This window comes from Ceratotherium simum, chromosome 33 (assembly GCF_057802395.1).
Source record: "Ceratotherium simum simum isolate JZ-2026a chromosome 33, ASM5780239v1, whole genome shotgun sequence".
Lineage (NCBI taxonomy): Eukaryota > Metazoa > Chordata > Mammalia > Perissodactyla > Rhinocerotidae > Ceratotherium > Ceratotherium simum.
Window position 1 is genome coordinate 1554859 of NC_141932.1, and position 17162 is coordinate 1572020.

The 17162-nt window shown below is 55.1% G+C and overlaps 1 pseudogene; it reads right to left on the bottom strand.

The window, feature by feature from the left end:
• Window positions 1-7610: 7610 nt before the first annotated feature.
• The window catches only part of LOC147912685 (USP6 N-terminal-like protein), a 49635-nt pseudogene continuing 40083 nt past the window's right edge, over window positions 7611-17162 (bottom strand).

The following is a 17162-nucleotide window of genomic DNA, read 5'->3' on the forward strand; positions in this document are numbered from 1 at the left end:
CAATAAGAACCTGTTCTCCTTATAACAGGACACAATTGGAAACATTGGTTAAGTGATCAGGCCGATTTTAATACAAACAAATTAGTTTTACTATGATTATCTTTGGTAAAAAGGGAGAATGATTATGGAGAGCAAAATTATGTTGCATCTTGCAGATACTAGATTCTAGTCCTGTGAATTATATTTGAGGTTTTGTTACATACCTATAAACTAGACTGGATCCTGAATTCTTGTAGTTTCCTCAATTATCTGGCTACAACTCTCCAAAGTAATGTTTCCAGTTTTCTTCCACTCTTCTGATTTGAAACCACTAAGAACAAAAGACTGCCTTTGAATGTCCTTGGAAGGGACTATACCAGGTCTTCCTCACTACTACCCAGATGGCAGCCAAACTTCAGGGACTTGAACCTTGGATACATATCTCAGAGCTGAAGAAGAGTCCACCTGACATCTAACCCTATACAAACACTGGAGACCTCCAAATAAAATTGGGAAGATAAGTAGCCAACATAGAGATAGACCACTTCGTCCCAAGACACCAGATCAAGATTTCATACTTAAACTAATCAGGAAATTCTTTCTTCCTCTCTTTCTTTCCATTACTCTGGCACTGGCCTCGAAAGATAGCACCATCAACCATATCTCCCAGGTCAGCTAAGGGGAGTCACCTCTGGAATTTAGAAAAACTTTTTATTTCAGGCTAGAAGAAAACCTAACTGACCCTTGGCTTGAATGGGCAAATGCAGTAATCCGTGTGAATGAATCCATTAACACGCCGCGTTAGTGGGAGTGGTTTTTGCCCCTACAGAATTTATCTTTGCTTGTGGTGGTCATCATTCTCCTTGGGCCTGTGAATGCCTAGATGGCTGGTGCATGACCAGCAATGCCTCTTAGGTTATCTAACTGTGCCCTTAACTATTCACAAACAAGCTGAGATACCTCATTGGTCAACTCCCTTGAATTTACATCTTTGAGTTAGAAAGTACCCACCAGGAGGCGTTCATGATCCAGGACTCGCTTGCTTTGGCAGAGTCCTGCTTCCCCGGTTAGGATTAATCGTAAATGAGGCTATGATCAGGAACCTCTTGGTTTTTTTTGTAAGGAAGATCAGCCCTGAGCTAACATCCAATGCCAATCCTCCTCTTTTTTGCTGAGGAAGATGGGCCCTGGGCTGACATCTGTGCCCATCTTCCTCTACTTTATATGGGACGCCACGACAGCATGGCTTGACAAGTGGTATGTCAGTGCGCGCCCAGGATCCAAACCTGTGAACCCTGGGTTGCTGAAGCAGAGCGTGTGCACTTAACTGCTGGGCCACCAGGCCGGCCCCAGGAACCTCTTTTTAACTCTTGAAAGTATTCCAGAATCTGATATGAAAGCAATAACTGCCCAAGAAAAATCCTCAGACATTCTACAAAGTTGTTCTTGATAACAGGATAGCCTTTGATTATCTTTCAGCTGAGCAAGGAAGTGTCTTTGCTGTGGGCAACACCGCCTGCTGTACCTGGATTAACACTTTAGGTGAGGTTGAAGCTCAGTTACATAAGATTGCTGAGCAAACCCCTTGGCTTAAAAAGATGACTCCTTCAGTGGGGTCTTTGACTTATTTGATTTTGACTGCCCTGGGTCTTGGAGACCATGGCTCTAAATTCACTCCAGACATTGGGAATCATCCTGCTGATAATAATCCCAGTAGTCTCCCCATGCGCTGTATTGTTTCAGAAGCTATAAATGTGTGTTTGTAGCCACTAACCACCAAGCAAATGATCTCCCTAAGACCGGAATGCCAGAAAAGGAGTGAAGAATATAACTGACTAAAAAATTTTGAGCCTTAAGTTGTGACCTGTGACGACTACAGGGATTCAGTAAAAAACATCATGACCTGTGAATACCACACAGAGGATCAGTGAAAGCTGTGAAAACTGCAAAGCAGTATCTGGGGGTGGCACAAAGGGCTGAATTTTTGATCATGTCTCTCAGTGAGCCTGAGAGTTTGAGCAAAAGGGAGAAATTGTTAAAAAAAAGAGCCAACAGGCCCCATATGGAGTCGTCGTGCTAAGCCCCACATCAAACAAAAAAAAAATTGTAGTTTCAGCCTCTCCCAGGAATGTAGTCTTAACCAGTCAGTCTGGAATTTCTCAGCACTAGTGAGGGAATCTGCTTGTTAGGCCCGTGCCATCCCCAAAAAGTTGAGGTAATCTGCTCTTTCCTAAAAGTCTCCCGTTCTGTACGGCTCTTTAGAGCTCCTTTCTATTTACTAGATGGGATGGTGGCTGATTCGTGAATTGTTGAATAGAACCAATTAGATCTTTAAATTTACTAGGTTGTGCTGGCCCCGTGGCTTAGCGGTTAAGTGCACGCGCTCCGCTGCTGGCGGCCCGGGTTCAGATCCCGGGTGCGCACCGACGCACCGCTTCTCCAGCCATGTTGGGGCCGCCTCCCACATACAGCAACTAGAAGGATGTGCAGCTATGACATACAACTATCTGCTGGGGCTTTGGGGGAAAAAATAAATAAATGCAATGATAAATTTACTAGGTTGAATGTTTTTTTTTTTAACGATCTCTAGGACAAGCAGGGAAGCTGGCAGCCAGAAAGGGCCTCTGGGGTCATCATCCACACAGAGATGTCTATGTTGAGTTCTGCACGGCAGTGGATGCCCTGACCCTTTCCTCTGTCTTGCAATCAAATCAGTGTTATTGGCCAACACTCGGTGGAGCTAGGCTTCCTCTGAGGTTGCAGCTGAGTCAAGTCCTCGGTGAGGACATCCTGAGAACAGCGCTATGCAGAGGGCCTTAGCCGCAGCCCACCACGTGAGTCCACGCACACCATCCAAACCACAGAAAGGTGAGCAAAGCCAAGCTCTGTCTGGTGTTGGGAGAGTGTAAAGAGTATCCGACTGTGATGCAGATGGGATCTTCCTGCCCGCAGCCAGCAGTGTGGCCGTGTCAGCAGAGGTCCAAGCTAGGTTTACTCTGTCCGTTTGGATAGAATGCCAAAGTGGATTCTCCCAGAGCTTAGCCAGTCCTCTCTCAGGCCAACCATGAAAGAGGACTTTAACAGACGGCCGTGCGTTTTCCCGAGAGGGGAGACCCGTCCCAGGCCGAGGACCCACTCTCGTCAGGATCCACAACAGGAAGCTTCTGAATCTCAAGGGAAGAATGAAGATGAGAGTTCTTGGAGGGAAGCATGGACATTTTGGGTGGCAGTCTGCAAATCGTTTGTTTGGCACAAATGTAAATTGGTTCTTTTTCTGATTGTAAAAACAATACTACGTAAAAAACATCAGACAACTCACAAAAGGGCTCAAGTGCAGACAGAAGTCAAAAGGACAGCCCAGTGACCTCCCTTAGTGGGTTCATCACTTGTAAATGAGACTACGTATCATGCAGATGAGTTGAACATGAATGGAGGTGGGCATGGTGCCCACGGTGCTGGTAGGGAGCAAGTGTGGCCTGGCCGCACGCACTGTGCAGTCTCGGCAGGCGCAGGACTGGCCCGAAACTACGGCATCCCCTACGTCAAGATGTCACCCAAGATGTGCCAGGTGAGCCGGATCCCACCCACAGCTGGCCGGTGACCCGCTGCACCCACCCCGGCCAGGGAGCAGTGCTCACTGCCCCCTCTCCCTCCACACAGGGCAGCTGCTCTGGCTCTGACCCCAGCTCCAGGACCCCTGGGATCCAGCAGCCCCTAGTGCTGTAAGTCTCCCTGGACAGCAGGGCAGTGAGGGAGGCCAGGGCCTGGGTGTGGGCTGACACAGCTCCAGGGAAAGGTGGAGGCCCCTGGAGAGAGCTGCCCTGAGCCAGGCCAGAGCAATGACCCTGGGGACATGACCCCTCTGCCCCCAGAGCACCCCGTGGGCCCCTGTGGGCCCTGACCCCTTAGTGGTCTGTTGGGGGCAGGGTGATAGCTTAGACAGGAGCGGGACACAGGGTGGTCAAGCTCAGAGCCAGATATAGGGGCCACCCTGCCCTGTTGGGGAGGGGCTGAGAACAAGCCACCTGATGGGGGTGGCCTTGGGGCCCCCTCTGAGCAGGGCCTGGCTCCCTGTTTGTGAGAGTGTGGGGGCTGGGGAAGGGGCTGGATTCTGCTTGAGCCCGTGGCAGGGGTGCCTCGGTCCCCTCCCCTGCCGAGCCCTCAGACTGAGTCCCCCTCTGAGCTGCCCCTTCTTCCCAGCGCGCGGAGAACACCTACACGCTGGCGTGCGAGATCCGGCAGCACAAGGTACACAAGCTGAGCCCTGCCGACAGGGGCAGCCAGGCTACATGAGCTGCAGGTGCCTGCTCTCCTGAGGGCAACACCGCTGCGTCCACTCTGACCCACTCTGACGTCCCTGAAGGTCCTTTGTGTGGAGGTGCGGATGTGGGGAGAAGGTGCAGAAGGAGGAAGGAGGGGGGAAGGCAGGAAGGAAGCGCCGCCAGAGCCCAGCCGGCCCAGGGTGGACAGAGTGACCACAGACCTCCAGGATGCTTTGCACAGACTGCCTTGAACTGACCCCGCCAGACCCCAGCTGTTAGTCTCCTCCAGCCCCGTCTGGGCCCGATGGGCACACGTTGAATCGCAGGCAATTATTTGATGGTCTGGACCCTGGCGTCTGGCCAAGGTTGGGAGGCTGCAGTGCGTGTGGCTTCTAACCAGGTGCAGCGGGAACCTCTGCTTCCTCCAGCTGGTGGCCCCTCTGTGGGGACAGCTGGCAGAGGCTGGTCAGGTGGCCCCGACCTCGCCACCCTCAGCCTCGCAGGATGTCCAGCCCTTCCTGCAGAGAGCTCTGGGCGCTGCAAGAACAGGCCGGCCTTGCATTTTAACACACAAACCCTTTATTGACCTTTAAGCAGCAAGAAGAGAATGGAGGCCACGCACACGTCCCTTTGCCCTGGGAGGGAGGCCTTCTTGGGGAACGCTGAAACCAGGTTGGGGGCGGGTGTCCGCCACCTTGGAGTCTCCTTCTGACTCTGGGTAGGGTCGCATTTCCTGAGTGTTGGGGACTCTGAAAGGCAGTTGCTGATGACCACAGAGCGAGGAACCCAGCCTCTCAGGTCCATGCCTGCCAGCGTCCTGTCCTCCAGCCCGACCTGGAGCAGCAGCTCTCAGGGTCTCAAAGCAGGGCCCCAGCACTGTCAGCTCGGTCTCAGGGCTCTGCCCCATCATGCTAGGTGGCCGCTCAGGGCCCTGGGGTCTGGCCGTCCCTGCCCCCTTGTGTGAGTGAGGGTGGGCTGTCCCGCCTGCCCCTGCCACCGCCTCCCTGGGGTGGTCTGTTGCTCCCAGAGCTGCCTTAGGTCACTGACGAGGCCTTGTGGGTCATGCCCAGGTCCCAGGTGGCCACATACTGCTCCGAGAGGGCTCACCCTGCTTTGGTTCAGAATCCAGGACCAGCCAGGACAACAGGGGCTTGGTCCCCTCAGTCCTCATCCCGGCTGGAGGGGCACTTGTGGCACCTCTCCCCTCCCAGGCCCCGGGTTCAGGCCAGGCCCCTCTGGGTCAGGGACTTGTGCCGTGTGAGGGGGTCACTGTCCACCAGGAAGGCCAGCATGAAGAGACAGGGCAACTGCTCACTGGCTGGGTCTTTGGAGCCACCGCACTCTCCATCACCTTCCCCTCCAGAGGACCCCGAGCGTCCAGCTTCCCTGTGGACATGGAGGTCAGGGAGGCAGGGACATGCAGGTCCTTGGGACAGCTCGTCCGGCGCTACCAGGGCTCCGTCTAAGCCGTGCCAGTCACTGCCCTGAGAGGGATGTTGGCTGCAGGCACCACAGGGCAGCAGGGGTGTCTGGCGCCCTATGACTTGGTCTTCAGTGGGCTGGGCAGGACCTGTCGCTGGGACCTCAGTGGGGGTGCAGGGTCGGGCCTGTCGTATGACCCCGGGGTGGCCCAGGCAGGTGTTGAAGGGAAAGAGACCCAGTATCCTGGCTCAAAGCCGATGTCGGAGGCCACCTGCCCACAGCCTCGTGGTTCAGTGGGAGGTTTGGGAGGGATTTCCATCACTGTGGGCTCAGCCAATCCGGAGAGTTGTTCTGGGCTGGGGGCAGGCAGGCCAGATCCAGAGCCTCCATGGCCCCCAGAGAGGTGTGTGGAGCCTTGGGCCCCGCGGAGGTCCCCTCATCCTGCTGCTCCTCAGCCTTTGAGACAGCCTGGCCGGGTGTGAGTCTGGGCTGCTCGTGCTGGGCAGGTGGTTCCGGGAGGGCCAGCCAGCCTTCTTTGGGGAGCGTCTCAATGCTGGGAGAAGCGAGGAGAGGCCTGGGCACTGGGGACACTTGCTCCAGGCCCAGGAGCATCGTGGGGAACTCTTGCGTTTTCACTGAAAGTAGGCAGACTGGGTTAGAGTCTCCACCGGGCCGTTTGGCCCGCACAAGGTGGAGCCCCATGGTGTCCTCCTGGCTCCCCGCATGGACACCCTGGCCTGGCACTGAGAACAACCCTCCAGGCTGCTGATCCCAGCGTCTGCAGCGTCTGCCCTGGCAGCCAGCCCTGGGCTGGTTTGCCGAAGCTTCTTCAAGCAGAAGAGCATGTGGACAGGGCCGGGGAAAGGCCCTGGGGGCGCCCCCACTATTCACTGCCTCAAAAGGGGGAAGCGGGAGGGGACCGTGCACTTGAGCCCACCTCGGGGGGGCAGGTCACACTTTATCCTTCGTAGCTCAGCCATTGAGCCTGGAGGTGCTGAGCACCGTGTCGTCCTCCAGGGCCCAGGGCTGGGACAGCCTGTCCTGCAGAAACTCCCGCAGGCCTTCCAGGGGCAGCTGCAGGAGGCGTTCTAGGAGAAGGGTGCGCGTCAGGCCTAGGGGGCCCACTGGGAAGGCTCAGGTCCCCACCCTATCCCCCAGGGCACCTCATGTGGGCAGCTGCTGTGTCTGCTTTATGCCACGCCTGAGGGTCCCGCTGTGCCCAGGAGAGCCGTGGGCAGTGCCACAGCAGGGGGAGGCCTGGGCAACAAAGGGCCCCCCCATTCCTGTCCCTTCTCTGGAGGGTGCCCTGCCCAGCTCGGGCCAGAGCAGTGGGCCATCGTTCGCCTGGGCTCACATGGGCTCACCAGCTGCTGTGCACCTGGAGGACTGTGTATGCCATGGCCGTGAGCACGCGCTCACCCTCCAGGATGTAGGCGTCTCAGAGCCCCAGGGTGAGCGGGAAGGGGGTCTGTGGGGACAGCAGACATGGGAGAGGCAGCCTGAGCAGGGCCACTCGGGGTCTCAGCACGGGGTAAGAACCCCCCATTTGCCTCTGGTCCCTGAGTCAGACAAGGTCCTGCAGCTCCTCATCGGGGTGGACTCGTCTCAATGGGGATGTGGCTGCTGGATGAAGGTGCTCCCCACCAGGCCGCTCAGGGTCCTAAGGGCTTGTCCTTGACGACCGCTAACCTGGGAGACAACAGAGACTCTCCCCCATCCGGCGGGAACACACCCGAGAGGAGGGCGTCACTGGCTGCAAAGTCGCCGAGGGCTCGTCCACACCCCAGGCTGTCCCAACCTTCCCTCCGGGAGCCGAAGTGGAAGCAGCTGGTCCCCGTGCCTGGAGGTGCCGGGTCCTCCTCGAAGAGGGCTCTGGGCTTCCCCAGGAGGGGTCCTGGCTCCATCCGCCCCCGGGCAGAGCCTTGCTTGTCTGGGAGTGAGGCTGAGCTAGGCCCTCCCTGGGCGCCGGGGGCTGGGAGCATCTCGGGACCGGGTGTCCCTGGGCAGCCTCACCGGGTCACTGAAGCACTGAAGGAACCACTTGGCCACGTAAATCCCAGTGGACATCTGCCGCTTGTCCTAACGGAAGGGCAGAGGCTGCTCAGGGCCCGCCAACCTCCCTATTTGGGGCCTTTGTAGCCACTCCCAGGGGCCGGGTGGATGCAGTTCCCGTAGCCCCACTCAGGCCCAGCTTGCCCCTGGCCCCACCAGGACAAAGAAAATGAATCCAAACTCTCTCCAGCAGCAGGAGGGCATACCCCACCTCCCTTGGCCTCTCAGCTAGTGGGCCAGTGCCCCTGGGGTAGGAGACGGGGACGCTTCTGCTCACCATGTGTTTCTTCTGCTTTGGGAGAGCTTTGCCTAGAATGTGCTGCTGATGGGCCTGGAATCTCAGTAGTTTCAGGAACCCAGAAATGAAGAAGCCTGAGAAGCCCCTAGGTCCCCAGCCAGTCGGAGCCTGCTCCCATTGGTGTGGGGGTGGGGCAGTGGGAGATGCCACATGCTGAACCCAAGGCCTCTTCTCTCTCGCAGTGACCCCACCATGCCCCCACACTGTCTGGAGCCCTGGCTGGGCACGCTCTTTCCAGAGAGCAGGACTGTCTTTGAGGCCCGGGGTGGCCTGGGGCAGAGGACCCCCCTCATGGAGGCCCAGCCCAGCTGGCCCCCTTGCTGAAGGTCAGGCAGATGTTCTGGCCCCGGCACCCTGCCACCTCCCCAATCCCCGCAGCAGTCAGAATGGGAGCATGGGGGTCCCAGCACTGAAGGGCAAGGAGTCCAGCCCACGGCGTGGGTGGCGGGGATGTGCATGGCCATTTCCTGGGCTCGGGAGCCAGGCTGGGGGCACAGAGCAGGGGGAGATGCTGTCATCTGGGCTTCATCTGGCCGTGGGCCCAGAGGCACCTGGGCAGGCAGCCAGATGCGAGGCAGAAGGACCAGCAGGGATGTTAAGAATAGTCTGGACGAGGACGGGACCAAGGGCTGTGTCTACAGGACCCAGAGGGTTCTGTGGGGAGGTGGTGCCCTTTTCTGATGGGGAGATGGACTGAGTGGGGTCCACAGGCAGCCCCACTGCCATGGGAACTCTGCAGGGAGGCTCTCCTGGGCTGCAAGTCACGTCTAAGAGCCTGTAGCAACCACCTGCTGTGTGTGGCATGCCTCTCACTGCTCATCAGCTGGGCCAGTGCTCAGAAGGCGTCCTCCTCACTCAGAAACATCAGCAGGATGGCCAGGACCTCACTCGTGCCCTGGCAGTAGCCCACCTCCTGCAAGAGTCAGAAGGCATAGAAGGATACACCCAGAGGCCGCCTCTGTGCCCCTCCCCTGCACTCGCCTCTCAGCTTTCAAGGAGCTCCTGGACAGACCCCTGCCCAGCACAGGTTCACAGGGTGGAGGTGAGGACAGTGTGGGGCCACCGAGACGCGCTGGGCCAAGAGAGCCGCCATGCCGGCTCAGGTGCCAGCACCACGGCAGCCCCGTGCCCGAGCTCTGGGGTGTCCTCCTGGGTCTCCTTTCTCAGGTGAGGCAGAGGCACCTCAGTGAGGTGCGCCAGGGTGACGGGGACCTGACCTCGCTATGGGCAGCCCATGGAGTCGTCTCAGCTGATGTTCCTCGAGAGAATGTTCTGGAAAGAGCAGGCAGAAGGGGAGCAGCCACCTTGGGAACTGTCTTGCTGTCTGTGGCCTATTCCGGAGTTCAGGTTCATGGGAAGCTTCATCCCGCTCAGTTTCTGATTAATAATAAGGCATCTCCAGGATCCAAACTCAAGTTTGATGGCAGCAGCGGCGCTTATGAGGCCCCGCGCTAACTTGTGACTAGTTTCAGTGGAGCCGAGTGTCCGGCAGCCCCGCCAACCTCGTGGGGCCTGGGGCAGCCCCAGGGGTGAGGGGCCATTGCTGGTTCTGGAAAGTGGAGTCTGTGCCCCACCCCTCTCTTGTCTCTGTTTTAGACTAGAGAGCCCCCCTTGCTGCAGCTCTGTGACACTGTGAGCTGGAGTCCCGACTAGTGTGTCCTGTTTGGTCACGAATACTCTTAAGAGGCAAGGACGCCTTGGGACACCATGGCTGGGTGGCCGGGACACTCACGGTGTTGTCCCTGGAATAGGCCGAGAGCACGTGGAACGCGGCTTGCTGACTAGGAAGGGGGACAGCAGAGGGTGAGTTTGTTTTGTGCTGATGCTGTGTTTCATTTTGTCTGACAAACCCTGACGACAACACAGGTGTGGTTAAGAAATCAGCCAAATAAGCAGTGAAGTCTCCAGGGCACCTCAGTGCTTAAAAATATTTTGGGGGTGAAGTCTACATACAATAAATGGCAAATATCTCAGCTGTACCATTGGTGAGTTTTAATTTTTATTCTGTTTTTCATTTGCATACATTAAGGTTCAGTCTTTGGGACGTACAGTTGCGTGGGTTTTCACAAACGTGTAGAGCCGCCGCATCCACCCCTCCAGCTCCGAGTGGAGCAGCTGCTTCATCCTAAAAGTCCCCCTTTGCAGCCAGGTGCTCCTCACTCCATCAGGTCCTGGCAACCACAGATTCTTCTCCTCCCCATGGCTTTGCCTTTTCCAGAATGTTCTATGAATGGAATCATTTATGGGTCTGGCTTCTTTCACTTTGCATCCAAGATTCATCCATGTTATTGAGTGAATCCATAGCTTGTTCCTTTTGATCACTGGATTGTATTCCAATTATGGATTACCACAGTTTATCCATTCCGCCATTGAAGATCATCTTGGTTGCTTCCAGTTTTTAGCGATCATGTATAGAGCAGTGAATGTTGCAGGCAGGTTTTACATGGACATAAGTTTTCAAATCAGTTGGGTAAATATCTATGAGCACTTTGGGGCCTTGGTCAGAAACTGCCAGACTGCCCTCCAAAGTGGCTGCACTATTTTGCATCCCCACCAGCATGAGTGAGAATTCCTGTCGCTCCACGTCTTCGTCAGCATTTGGTGATGTCACTGTTCTGAATCTTGGCCTTTCTAAGAGGTGTGTAGTGGCTTCTCCTTGTGGTTTTATATTGAGCACTTTTTCAAGTGTTTATTTGCTCTCTACATATGCACACAACACATATGGATATATATGTCTGTATATTTATCTTCTCTGTTGAAGTGCCTGTTCAGATCTCGTGCCCATCTTTATTGGGTCATTTATTATTGAGTTTGAGGAGTTTGTTGTTCTTATTCTGTATGGGTCCTTTAGCAGACATACGACTTGCAAATATCTTCTCCCTCTCTGTAGCTTTCCTTTTCCTTCTCCTAACAGTGTCTTTCGCAGAGTGCAAGTTTCTCATTTAGATGAAGTTCTATTGGTCAGTTCTTTCTTCCATGAGGGTGTTCTCTCTCACTTGACCAGCCTTTTCCTCGGCATCCGTGGCCTTACCCTCCCCCAGCTGTCTGGTTTTCTAATGCCGCAAAATGAGCTGTCCCCACCCTGCAAAAAGCTAGAGATTTCAAATGGGGTCACCAACTGGAACACAGCCAGGCCCATTCGTTTTAGATCCGATGGGCGTTTTCGAGGACAACAGTGGACTGTCCCCAAGTTGAAAATATTCACCATGTGGCCATTTACAGGAAACCTCATGGGTTGTGTGCCTGGGTCTGCAGATGGGGAGGGCTTGGTGGGAGCAGCTGGGGTCACTCACACCTTAGGCTCCTGTCTCCGTGAGGCCTGCTGCATGGCAGCCGTAGGGTGATGGACATTTGGGGTGTGGCTCAGGGCAAGGGCTGGTGGAGGCTGACTCGCCCTGGACCCGGCCTCAGACGTCAGCAGGGACACACTCCCTGGATCAAGGCAGTCACGGAGCCACCCGTGAGCTGACCAGGTTCGGGACACACGGAGCCCTCTAGGGGGAGGAATGTCGACGTCTCATTGTAAGAAGAACGTGTATCGGCTGAGGGTACTGAGTGGCCAGCTTAGGGAGACACGGTCCATGCCTGCCTGGCTGCTCCTCAGCACTGGCCTTGGCTGGACCCCTCTCCTCTCCCTCTCTCTGAGACGGCCTCTCCAATGTGTGGGCATTTAAAGAGCATCTCCTGGTCTGCCGTCTGGATCCACGCAGAGCTATGTCTCCTGTGGGCTAGCTACGTGCACCTCAAATCTGTCAGGATGGAAACTGCACTCCTGTCCCTCCCACGTGGTCTCCCATCAGTCAGGGTCTTCACCCCACACCCAGTTACTCAACAAGAAACCTGGCCTTCCGGGTGGTAAGGTGGTTGGGAAGATGTGAACTCTGACTAGGATAGTAAGGAATTGCAGTGATACTTGAGGTGTGATGATTGTGTCGTGGTCACATATAAAAAAAGAAACGCCCAGGGGCCGGCCCGGTGGTGTAGCGGTTAAGTTTGTGCACTCTGCTTCAGTGGCCTGGAGTTCGCAGGTTTGGATCTCAGGTGCGGACCTACACACTGCTCATCAAGCCCTGCTGTGGCGGAGTCCCACATACAAAATAGCGGAAGACTGGCATGGATGTTAGCTCAGGGACCATCTTCCTCAAGCAAAAAGAGGCAGATTGGCAACAGATGTTAGCTCAGGGCCAATCTTCCTCACCAAAAAATCCCAAGAACCCCTCTTTTTAAAATTCATGCTGAGACATCTACAAATAAAATGGGACCAGATGTCTTGGGTTTGCAGTGACACACTTGCTGCTGGGGAGGTGTGTGGGGAACACAGGAGACTGGACTGGACAAGGGTCACTAATGGTGGATCCAGTGACTCAATCTGAGGGTTCGTCATATTATCTTTTATTTTAATAAATGATGGAAATTATCTAAAAGAAGCAAAAAGTTTGCAGAAATATATAACTAAAAACATCAAAACTGGGTGTTGTTATGACCCCTCTGACCCTCATTCAGTCCATCTGTGACCTGTTCCTGCCTAGTCTCTGCTGCCCAGTGCCCGCTGCCTGTGGGGCCCTCTAGGGGGCTGTTAAGGACTCATGGCATGTCTAGCCCCTCTGGGCCTGGCCCCAGCCTCACCTCACCCCCGCCCACCTTCCCCCCCCACCCCTCTGCCCCTCCTCTTCATGGGGCCATCTCTGCACCACCCCTGGCTCAGCTTTCATGGTAATGCTGGGAGTCCCTTGTCCTGCCACCATCCCAGTAGTTCCAGACCCCAGGTCCACATGGGTCATTGAGAGAACTTCCACCATGTGGCATTTTTGTGTTTGCTACTGTCACCTCCCCTCTCCCATGAAATCCCTGCATCCCCCTGGGACTCTCACCTCCCCTGGGACTCCCAAGTCCCGCTGGGACCCCTGCGTTTCTTCTGGGACCCCATCTCCCCTGGTACCCCCGTGTACCCTGCATCCTCCCCCCAGGACTCCCATCTCCCCTGGGACTTCCATGTTTCCCTGGGACCCCTGCATCCTCCCCCCATGACCCACATCTCCCCTGGGACTCCCAGGTCTCCCAGGGACCCCCTGAGACCCCACCTGCCCAGCAGCCTCACTTGATGCTATAGTGATCCCAGAACACGATGTGGTTGTGGAAGGTGCGGTTCACACCCAGGCTGATCTGTTTTATTTCTGGAAAGAGCTTTAGCCTGCCCCTTCGCTCTCTGTGGGTGGAACCGAAGAGGAGGAGCCAGCATCAGAGACACAGAACACTACCTGCCACAAACTGCCATCCTGAATAGAGCACTGCTGGCTGGAACCTGAGTTTTTCCTGCAGAAACCTTATTCTGTTGCTTGTTTCTGAAGCCAGGGAGGGTCCCAAGTGCCCCCCATGTCCAATAGGCCCCATGTCACGGCCTGTGCCCAGCAGCCCTGGGGAGGGGACCCCCAATGGTCAGCCAGCCATGGGCTCCTCCAAGGCCCAGACCCCCACCCATTAATTAGGCCTCTGCTCCCTGGTGCCCACCTGAGTCCTACAGCCAGACAGCGAGACGAGGCTGCTCTCTCTCTCCACGCTTCATCCTCACCCGCCATCTTCACCCGCTCATTCTGTTCTCCAAGCGTGAATCTGGCTCAGCCCACCCAGCTGCCCCCACCCAGGGCCCCGGGGGATGGGAGGGCTGCAGGGGCTCAAGGCCCGTCTGCGGCACCGGCTCCCATCACCCTGACACTAAAACCACCCGGAGGAGCGCAGAGCCCCACGGCCCTGACACCCCCGCTTTCGGACCCCTGGTTATGAAGGCAGAAGAGCGCCCTTGGGGCTCCACGTAGGCCTCACTGCTGCATGTTTCCCATTTCAAAACTTTTTGTGCTTCTAGAGAGGAAAACCCTCGACCTTTGCATATTCTCTTGTACCCAGCCAACATGCTAGATTATCTGTTTACTGCTTCTGATTAATGGGTTTTTGCAGAATGTCTTCACTTTTCTAAGATCATACCACCTGCAAGTGGGGCTGAAGATAATTTTTGTTTCTTTTTTGCTTGTGTAACTGTTACTTTTATTTTCTTGTCTCAGTGTATGAGCTAAAACTACCAAACCAACTCTGAATGACAGTGATGACAGCAGACATATCTTTTTTCTCCCTAATTTTAATGGAAAGGGCTTCAGCATTTCATGGCCCCTTAGGATGTTTGCTGTTGGCTCTTCTTCAGTAGTTCTAAAAATATTTAGTTTATTTCTACTCTTATATTACTTATGATTTTTTAAATTTACCAATAGCGGCTGAATTGTAATCACTAGCTTTCTGGAATCCACGGATGTCATCAGATGACTTTTCCCTTTGAATGTGTCCACGTGCTATTTGGTCCCCACAGGCTGGTTCTGGAACGCACCGTCCTAGGTCGTGAGGATCGTTCCTTTAATGCCTTGCTACGTTAAACCTGTTAGGATTATATTTAGACTTGTACATCCATAGCCACATGTGAAATGGACTGACCGGTGTTCCTCTCTGGCGCTCTGTACGAGGCTCTGGAAGTGGGGCTGGCAGCTTTATGAAAATGGAGCTTCCCCTCTGCCCCGCCCTGAGCCAGGCTGAGGAGCTGCAGCCAGGAGCAGCCGCCTCCGCTGACGGCGCTCCCGTCTTGCCCTTGGTTCTCCTTCACTTAAGTCTTCTCTTTTTCTTCCACGTGGGCCGATTTTGCTGGTAAATCATCTGTTTCCTCGATTTTCAAATGTATGCCCATGAGTGGCAGACGGCCTTCCCTTGGAATTCTCTGACCTCATCCCGCCTGTGGTCAGGGCCCCACCTTTCTGAAGGCCCCACATTTTATCCTCTCTCTTCTTTGCGTCAAGCTTGGGAGAAGTTTAGCTACAAAACTGGTCTTTTCAAATAACCAACTTTGGGGTTTATTTATCTTTTCTACACCTTTTGGTTTTTATTTCATTTTGCATTTTAAAATTCTTCTTCTGTTTTTTTTTTTTTTTGTGAGGCAGATCAGCCCTGAGCTAACATCCATGCTAATCCTCCTCTTTTTGCTGAGGAAGACTGGCTCTAAGCTAACATCTATTGCCAATTGTCCTTTTTTTTGTCCCCCAAAGCCCCAGTAGATAGTTGTATGTCATAGCTGCACATCCTTCTAGTTGCTGTATGTGGGACGCGGCCTCAGCATGGCCAGAGAAGCAGTGCATCAGTGCGCACCCGGGATCCGAACCTGGGCCGCCAGTAGTGGAGCGCACGCACTTAACCGCTCGCTAAGCCACGGGGCCGGCCCTCTTCCTTATTCTTTTACTAACTTTTTCTTCTCATGTTAACGTTCAATACATAGTTCTTTAATGTCAGTCTTTAAAGATAAAACATATTTTGTGGGAATTTTCATGATCTCTTACATAATTTGTAATTCAGTTTTGATATTCTTTTAGCTCTAAAGTTTTGCTGCTTTGGTGAATAGAACATTTTTCTTATAATATTTACTAAGTAGTTGGTCAATACTGATTCAAGTGGCACCATCGTGTACTATAAATTTTAACCGCGTGTGCTGTAAGTAGTAACCACCTGCTCCTTCAGTCCACTCTCTCGTGGCCAACTGGGCTCTTGGCCGGGTCTCTCGTGTCCCTGTATACATGGCATCATCAGTGATTGGGCAGTTTGTCTGGTTTTCACCTGGATCTGGATGCACCTGGCTGGGATCCTAGTAATAAGTTTAGAAAGGGACTCGGGCTCTCAGAAGCTTGAGGGAATTTGTGGGTGGCTGTGCAGGGTCCCCGGATTGGGGCCCAGCCGGGGTGCAGATGTCTGGTGCTGCCCCTTCCTTCCTGGGGAGAAGCTGGCCTCGCCTGGCCCTGCAGCCGCGGAGCACGAGGGGTCTGGGCTCGCCATCCTGCCATGACAGCACTCCACAGCCCAACTCATCCCGCAGCTTCTCTGAACGCCTGCTTTCCCCATCTCATCACCCTGAGCCGCGTCTGCAGGGCCACAGGGGTATGCTGCGCAGTTGGTTACTAGAGCCTCCTCTTGTCCCCGGCTCCACGGGGCCCCTTTGAGGGTTTCCAGATTAAGCACGATGCTGGCTGTTGTTCTACAATTATCAGTGGATGTCCACGTGTGTACATATTCACCACATTAAGGAATCGTCTGTTCCTGGCTGCTTGTTGAAGTGTGACCACCATCGCTCCCCCTGGTGTCCAGGCTTCACTGGCCGGTCCCATCGGTCTGGACACATCGCTGCCCTTTCACTTGCCAGGTGTGCACAGAGCACCCTCCCTGGGCAATGTGACCTGGGGGGACCCTCGGGTGGAGACGGGGCTGAGCTGTGGGAAGGAGCCCGGGTGCAGGGTCCACGCTGGGGAGACAGGAAAAGACCCATTCCTCGTCCCATCTAAGTCTTTTCCTTTCTAAACAACTTCACTTCTAGCTGTTGTTCCTGTGTGTTTGGTTGCTTTTCTCATTTTATGGTTTCTGTGGGTGTGTTTCCTTGCTCTTTCCCCTGGTTTCTCATCCTTCCTGTGTGACTTTGTCCCCTGCTCAGGTCTGGGGCCCTTACTTGGATTCGGGTGGTGTCTGTCTGTCTCTGGATCCACTGTCTGCACTGGGCCAAACTGAAAGGAACGGAGGTGCAGGCAGCAGGGGGACAGGCAGGGCCTTCTCGGCAGGAGTGTCCAGGGCCCCTGAGTCCGGGAGGGGCCGAGAAAGCGCTGAGGTCGGGCGAGGGGTCCCCATGGTGCACCACCTATCCCCTGGGCTACCCCAAGCTCCTGACAAGGCCTGGCCTGTTGGCGCTGCCTCTGCCGAGTGTGGAAGGGCCGAACCTCATATTTTCCTTCATTCTCCGCCTTCACCTTCTCAACATCAACAGGAGAGACCACACCTGAGCTGCATGTGCGGTGCTGGGATGGGGAGGTGTGTCAACCCCACAGGACAGCTCTGGGTTTGGGGTACAGGACCCACAGCCCTGCGCCCGCGGCCTCCTCCTGCCTGTGGGCAAGGATGGCTCTCACCCTCGCCTCCTGGGGGCTGAGGCCGGCAGCTCCTTCTCGCTGGAAGGAAGAAAAGCAGAGCCCTGAGGACCTACCCCAGGCTGGCAGTCAGGGAAGGACCAGGCCCATCCCCAGGACCCCAAGTTGGGCCCTGGAGACTCACAGGGAGGGCTGACCCCGGAGGGAGCCAGGATG